The sequence below is a fragment of the Anomalospiza imberbis genome, chromosome Z, assembly GCF_031753505.1.
Source record: "Anomalospiza imberbis isolate Cuckoo-Finch-1a 21T00152 chromosome Z, ASM3175350v1, whole genome shotgun sequence".
NCBI lineage: Eukaryota > Metazoa > Chordata > Aves > Passeriformes > Viduidae > Anomalospiza > Anomalospiza imberbis.
This window is the reverse complement of record NC_089721.1, coordinates 66742717-66750698: the sequence shown is the minus strand read 5'-3', so window position 1 is coordinate 66750698 and position 7982 is coordinate 66742717. Positions and strand designations below refer to the sequence as shown.

Here is a 7982-nt window from a genome sequence, read left to right as displayed (position 1 = left end):
ATTGCAGAGCAGGGCCTCTCAGAGCCAGCAAACTCTTAACTTTGCCATACTCAGAGGACCACTGAATGACAACGATGGATGACACCAGGATGGCTCAGGATAATCTTCAGAAAAATGTGAACATGGGGCAGAAAGACTCTCCAGGGAAAGTTTTGGTATTACGCTCTGCAAGGGATGCTCTCAGGACCCTGAGATCTACTTTGATGACCTACCTTTCATCACCTCCTCTTTCCAGTTATTTTCTAAATTGTGACATATTTCTGTTGCTTTACAACTCACAATGGAAGGTAGCTAGCTTACTGGCAGTAATTTCAGAGAAAATGAGTTCTAACATCAGTGGCATTAACACTGTGTAGTCTTCTGATCTCAATAAATTTGGGTCCTTTTGATATGTCCTGTTGTCAGGAAGTTGACCAATCACAGTTCCAAATTTATAAATCTTATTATCAATATATTCTAGTAAATATGTATTCATATTTATATATGCAATTATATATTTTTAATTTATATATTTAAAAATACATAAAGTTAGCATAAGTTCATATATACAGCAAAGGACAATATACAGCAACACTCAGCCATAGTCATTAATAAAGACCTGTACTGTCTGAACTAATCTCTCTCTCTACACTGCTGTTTCTCTGCCTATGGAGCTAGAGACCGTCTGAAGGAATTATGGATGACCCCTGTAATACAAATAATTATCAAAGCAATCTGGCTGAGCAAAACTGTTTCACGGATGGCAAGCTGCTTCACACTGTGCTACATTATGCTTTACCAATCAAATGCCTCGGTAGTTAATTCATTGAGCTCCTCGTGGATTAAACAGACTAGAGTGCACTCATCCTCTCCTTATGCAAAGGGAGAAGATTTGGTTCAAATGTTGATTTGCAACATGTCAAGAAATGTTTTGTTCAATTAAATAATCTCATATTAAAGAGAGTTCCATGCCAGAAAAATAAACAGTGCAACTTTTCTACACACACACAGCAGTTAAATGCAGGATACAATCTTATAATTTCTGTGAGGCAGCTCTTGAAAGCCAGGAATTAATATTATATCAGAATCATAAGTACAGAAGTATTAGGCAAATTTTGGGTTCAATTACACCTGTATACATTATAGTCAATTCATTTCTAGTGGATCTACACAAGTTTAGTAATCATAATAGAGAGAAAACATGTATTTCAAATTGATGCTCCTCAGTGAAGAATTAATCCACAGACTTTGCTCCACACAAACTTCACTATTAATACTCCTTTTATGCAGATGAATTCCTCACAAAAAGTTTTTTTCCCTCCGGTCTGAAGCTAATTTATTGGAATAAAAATTGGTAATTACTACTAAAAATAATAGCAGGCATGTCTTTTCTGGTCATTACTACTAAGGAGATCAGAGATACAAAGATAATCACACTCCTAAAATGGATCAAACAAAGCAAGAACTCCATCATTGTCAGACAAAAGAAAGGTACAGAAGAATAAATGTACTTTACGGTTTTATCTCATCTTCAAGCCCAATACCTAGGGGTTGACCACACACATCCTGAAGTCTCTGTAGTTATGGCAGAGGTGATTTTTGGCCCTCTGACAGGGAGTTTGCATTAGATAAGCTAGACCTATGGGATATATTTTCACAGGGCTTTGTGTTGGCATAGGTGAATTATGAATAATTACTGACATCCCATCTGAGACCCCAAGCAGCACACCATTATGCAGCTCATTGGATCTCCTGGGAAATTGGCACTAAGGCAGCTTTGCTTCTCTCTGCAGTTTTGCTCACCCAGCTGCAGTAGCTGGCATGCAGTGGAAGAAGGCTGGGCTCCTTACTCTGATATGACACATGCAGCAGTGGAACAGAGCCCCAGGATTGTGACCTAGAGGTGAGAGGACCCAGGCAACTGGGGAAGCCCACACAAACATATGGTCCAGGTTGCCATTTGGTCCCTTCATCAAGCCTTTAGAGAGCACAAGCTATGGTGGGGTTGCTGGATTTTTTTTCAGGAGGAGGAGGAATTTTTATTTTTGTGGGGACCTATTTAAAACTTGAGATAGTGAGTCAGCACCTTGTTTCATATTTTTCATAGGAATAAAATAATCTATGCTTTTCTGTTACTTATAATGAAAAGAACAAAATAATTATTCAAAATGTAGACAACCTAAATATCAACTATACCTATTGATTTGCCCTCAATGTCAAATCAGGGACTAAAACATGCCACAAAAACTGATAATCTAGCAGGTACTAGATACCCCACCAACCAAATCTAATAAACTCTGTTGGAAGGTTTAGAAGATGGTAACCTGACTCACACCCTATTGCTCTGAGCAGAAACTCGAAGGTGCTGCGATGTCCTTTGCAGAGTCAGTGACAAGGAAGGTCTGAGATACACTGTGATTCACTCCTGCTAGCCTTACACCACCTCATCCTTGGTGTGATCCCACTGAGTCCAGATGTCCTGACAGAATATTATGCACCTACTGATCTGATTAGAGCCTTCACTCATACACACTCAGTGAACACAACCTAGGAAACAGGCTCAGACGTCATCCCTGATCCATCCATGCATGCATTGGCACCAGCTTTGCAGATGTGTTCTAGCACACAGGCAATGTCCTCTAGGAAAAAGCCTGATGGTGATGCCCATATGGAGGATGAGATATCGTGACCAGCACTGACATGCTGTAGAAATTGACGCTTTACTTCCATATTCACCAATTCTGGAGTTTGTACTGATGCTTAAATATGGATGGGTAATAAAACACCTTGGGCATGGAGCAAACTTGAATTCAAGTGCAGGAAGAGGCTTACATTCATTTGACAAGCTAGAAGTAGTGAAGTGGCTGGGCCATTCTCCAGCAATGAACACAAGTATTAGTAAGAGCATCTAATCAATTAAATTATTGCATAATAAAAAATGACTTAATTACAAAATTACAATGGATTTTTAAATTTGGGTTTAATTTTTTTTTTTAAGTTTTAGATTTTCCTGGCACTGTTAAATTTTTGTGTTTTAAAAAGGGATAGAAACTTCTTCATGAGAGAAAAACAAATCCCTGCTGGTGACTGGACTCAAGTAGGTACCACTGTCCTGCACAGGTAATATGTCTGAAGTAACATCTCTCCTTGATTCTGCTTTGCCTCCTATCAGAGGAGGCTTAGCAAAGTCAGTAGGTTTTCTTCTTTTCATTGACTGGCTGGGGATAAATCTTTACTTTACCTTCTGTGCACAGGCTTTAATTTGCTCCAACCTTTTCCACAGAGATGCTGCAAGGACTAAGTGCAGCATCACATGTAAGATCTAAATAGTATTCCATTAACCAACTGGCAGAGAACAGTGCAGGCAGTAGTGAGTAAGCTCTTTCACATTAAATTCCTGTTTCATTGCAGATGAGCTGTTGGGTGCAGTAGGTACAGTCCTGTGAAGTTCACCACATGTGCACTCATACACTTTCCGTTTCATTTGCAACGCTAACACCCTGTTCCTACAGTTTGCAGAGACTGGGATTTGTTTCAATGGTTTTAACTGGGCCACTGCTTGTTCTCAGTTTCCTGTTGCTTTGATCATGGTTTTCCAGCTCTCCTCAAGTAAGTTGTATCCTCCAAGGTGGATTTTCTCCTTTCCTGTGCTGGGCCAAAGCATCTAAGTGACCTTTGATTTTTTTTCTTCTTCACTCTTTTTTTTTCCCCTTTGGCTTTTTTTTGTTTTGTTTCTGACTCGCCATATGTGAGATGATTGTGCCCACAGGAATTCCTTTCAGAGTACCTAAGCACAAAAGAAAAACACCCGGCCAGTTCTTTTTCTAGAACAGTACAAACATTTCCTTAAACCTAAGTGTCTCAGGAGGGGCATTGATAGAAGGCTCCTTTCACCCAGAAAACTTGCTCTGCACTGAGCTGCCGGTGAACCCTCAGCCTCCTCCTGCATTTTGACATCACTGATGGAGCAAAACTTTTGCCAATAAAAGCAGACAAGTTCTTTGATTCCAACTTTATGACAATGGAAAGGAGGCCAGGGCCAATCCTACTGTGGTGGGGTTTATTAATGGAAAAGGGCAGTGGGAGCCAGTAACTCTTTGGCAACTTCATTCCTTTGACTACTGTCCCCCTGCCTTGCACTTGATGGATGGAAAGCTGCATGCTCTCCTCTTCATGATAGCTTTCCCATGCTAATAGCTTCCCCAGTAAGATGGCCTGGACTAACAATAGGAACTTGCACAGCTTGGGAAGGGCAAAGCAGATCTTAAAACCACCCATGTGATTTGACGGCTGCAAGGAACCATGCTAAGAAAATATCCCTGTACTCTGAACTCATCTTATTAAGGGAATAAATCTGATTTCTTCTTTGAGCTCTCCTCCCCTGTGGTCTGAACTGCTAACCTCTTGGTTTTTATAGATGAGTTATGTCCCTGGACAATGACACAAAAATTTTAGTCCTATTTTCAGCATAACCAAATAAAATTAATTGTGATCTCTCCTCAGAACTATTTCAGAATGCTTCCGTCTGTCACTGCACTAACAAAAGATGGGGTTGACAATTTGCTCATCGGGGGCTCACTTTTCCCAGGTTCAGCATGGTTATGTGCTGAGGAAAGGGATTCTGTCCCTAAATCCCAATTTATGGAAAGCGCAGATAGGCATTGCTTTTCCCCCCTTCCCTGCTCTGTCACTAAAATTGCCAGTAAATGCCTGGAACTTGTCCTCCAAAGCAGGAACAATCCCCATTCCACGGACCACTGAAGAACAGCAGAGATAGGGGGACATCTGCTTTAGTGGCCAAGCCAGCTTCAGGGAGCACAAAAATCAAAGTAAGAAGCAAGAGAGGCCAGAGCTTGGCTAGAAGGTAAGAAAGAAGGGAGAAATGCCACTTCACTGGAAAGAAGCTGATAGGGGGCCTAAGTGCCTCTTCCTTTCTTCACCAACCACATCCCAGAACAAGTTACAGCACAGAAATTTTAGGAGTTCCTTTCCTCTCCACTTTGTGATCCAAAGCACTCACAGTGCAGTCAGAAGTCACCCAGTCTGGATGGTTATTCATGGACCTTTGCTGGGCACCAACAAGGAATCAAGCACATAAATTACATCCTGAGCAGTACGCGCCTGAACGCACCTCCCGGGGAAGCAATAGCCGCAGAGGATATGAAGTTCCTGGCAGAAAAATAATGCAGCACGGTTTAAGATAATGTCAATAAAAATTCTGAAAGAGCACAACTCCATAGGAGCCCATGCTTTAGGGCATACTTTGAGTGTGATGATTTTATTGCTGCTTGTAGGAGAAATTAAAAAAAAAGGAAGTATTTAATTTGAGCTAAACCTCTCCAACATGTGTAGCTGTCGAATACAGATTTCAGAACAATCCTTGCTAAGAGACTTTACAGATAAGAACACAAAAAATTATTCCTCTCTTTGGCTGACAACTAATGAAACTTCTCTTTCCTCAAAAGTGTACAACTTCAGATAACTAAGTCTCCTCAAAAGTGCATAGAAAATAAAAAAACCTGCTTTGAAATACAATTTATTAATTGGCAATTGTGAGGGGTGAGGATACTAAGTGTCTAGAGATTTGGAATTTTTATGACATGGACTCAGATTCATAAGAAAAGTTTGATATATGTAGGTTGGGGCAGGGGGGTTTACAAAATATGTGAGTGCTAGTGTTCACAATATGCTGTCCAAGTTTTTTATAGTAACTTGAAACCAGAATTTATAGAGTGCTATTAAAATGTCTTGGTTGTATGTGTTAGACCTTGATAGCAGCTGGATTAGCCTTAATTTTTGTATTTTTTATAGGACAAAGAAGAATATGGCTGTGCATCCCAGCATGTGAGTGAGTTTATCAAATAAAACCAGCAGCCAGAACAACAGGAAATTGCATAAGAAAGCCCAACTCCTGGTTTGCAGAAGCACATTGACCTCTCCTTCATGTCACTGGGTTTAATACTCCAACTTTGCTGTAAAAGCTTCTTCCTCGAGCCTGGGTTCATAAACGTGTTAGTGGTCCTTGATGTTTCCAGCAGAGGACGTAAGGAAAACACAGCCCTGAATAGCTCACATTGATTGCAGCAAATACAGAGCAGGAGGGTCAGAACCATTTCCCAGCCCAGAGCCAGTGCTGTAGAACTGAGCAGCTATTCATAGCCACTGGATCCTCTCCAAGCCGTGAGTGTAGACTTTCTTGTATCATCTTTGCAGACAGGAATTGTAGTCCCCAATGCCTCCCGCCTGATTTGGATAGACGGTTTATTTGTTTAGTCCTGTAATGATATTATCCACAGGGCTAGAGCCACACAGGGAGGATTAGGAATTCCTGGTGGAGAAGCCGTGTGTTTATTGCCCTGACAGCCCCGTATGACTCAAGCCAACAGTTATTTGTAGTTGTTCTTCCCCTCTGAAAACTTGGAGCATGCAGCCGTGGGGCGAAGGTGTGGATCGATCTCGCAAAGGCACAAGGCGAAGAGGCTGCCACAAGGAAAGTGGTAGGATTAGCATGCTAAAAAGTCCTTGCTCGACTACCTACCAACAGCTCTACTTCTAGATGTTTTTAAATGTAAATAACGGCAGGGGGGACGCCAGAGACCGGAGTCTTTCAAACATCGATAACACTCCCAAACCTCTGCATTTTACTTGCCTTTTAAGAGCTTTTAAGAGCATTTATTAAGCCATGCAATTCAGGTTTTTGCAGGCTTTTTTTTTTTTTTTTTTTTTTTTTTTTTTTAAGCCCCGCGTTTTTAAAACAAATTTAAACGCACCGGCGCAAAAAGCTCTTGCAAGTATATGCATAAACCCAGGGAAAGGGGAAGAGGCGCCAAGGGAAGAAGGTTGTTGGTTTGGTTCTTTATAAAAAAATCGTTTCCTATTTTAATAAATATTTAATCAAGGAAAGGGAGGGGAAAGGCCAAAAGTAACAAAGAGCTGTAGGTTGTTTAGATTGCTTGGGAACTCCTTTTTGCAGCTGACCATTGCTACATGTAGGTTAATTTCCACATGGAGCTGGAGAAACTCTATCCCCGGTTTGTGAAGTATGGGTCAGCCGAAGCATGTTAATCTGTTTAGCATGTGTGCTTCGTGGAGGTGCCAGACCACCGCCGTGCAAGAGTAGAAGCAGCAGCAACCATAGTCCTTAGGAGTAGTTAATAAAGACTTAAAGGGAAACAAGTTTATAAAGGTTTCAGTTCGTGCACTGTGCCAGCTTTGGAGATTACAGGCTTCCAGCCCTGATGATCAGAAAACTGAGAAATCCCTGGGCTATTTATCGCAGCCCTAGAAGGCAAAGCGCCGGTGACGCAGCCTGTGCAGCCGGGGGAAGAGCGGGAAGAGGCGTAGTGCTACTTCTCCCCGTGAAAAGGGATCACCAGCTGAGTCTCCCCAACCCTCTAGGGGCACCCCGAGCTCCCGTAGCCCCGCACACAAGTGAGTCTTCACTGCTTTGGTTAAATAGGGATGGTCTTGGAAACTCTGTTTTAATTTGCGCCCTTCCCAATGCAGAGCCTCACAGCCAGCTGGAGTCTTGAAGAGTCGTACGAGCCACTGAATGAGATAATAGCAAATAAAGCTCCATAGGCTTATTCCTACAACCCCTCACAATGCAGACTAATCAACGTCTCCTCTCTTGCTCGGGGATGAGCTGCGAGACATGTGGCGCTCCGGCTGACACGCCGCTTCTCTCTCATCATTTTTTTCTTAGTTTTCCTTTGAAATTCTAGACATTTATTAAAGCATTTTTAAATAATCAAAATATTTGCTGATGAGTATTTATTTTGACAAGGGTTTTGGTTTGGCTTTCGACTTTCCGTTCAACTATCTAGACTGCAGTATTAATTTACTCTAAAACCAAATGTGGTTGAGATTATTCTGCTTCGACGCTGGATTTCAGTCATTCGGGAGAAGTTTTTCTAGTAGATTAAATGAAGGGCCACAAATAGATCTCGTTCCATTTTCCAGCGTGCTTTGCCATGTGTTCTTCAGAGCCGAAGGAAGTCGAG

The 7982-nt window shown here is 41.6% G+C and overlaps 1 long non-coding RNA gene across 3 annotated transcripts; it reads left to right on the top strand.

The window, feature by feature from the left end:
• Positions 1-1681: 1681 nt before the first annotated feature.
• LOC137464919 (uncharacterized) lies at positions 1682-7725 on the top strand. Of its 3 annotated transcripts, XR_010994481.1 has the most exons (4): positions 1682-1882; positions 3492-3588; positions 5791-6159; positions 7486-7725. It is a non-coding gene; the product is annotated as an uncharacterized lncRNA (long non-coding RNA). The 3 variants fall into 3 exon arrangements; XR_010994482.1 differs by lacking the exons at positions 5791-6159; positions 7486-7725 and adding an exon at positions 3733-3990; XR_010994483.1 differs by lacking the exons at positions 5791-6159; positions 7486-7725 and adding an exon at positions 3845-3990 and having other exon boundaries at positions 3492-3595.
• The last annotated feature ends 257 nt before the right edge of the window (positions 7726-7982 follow it).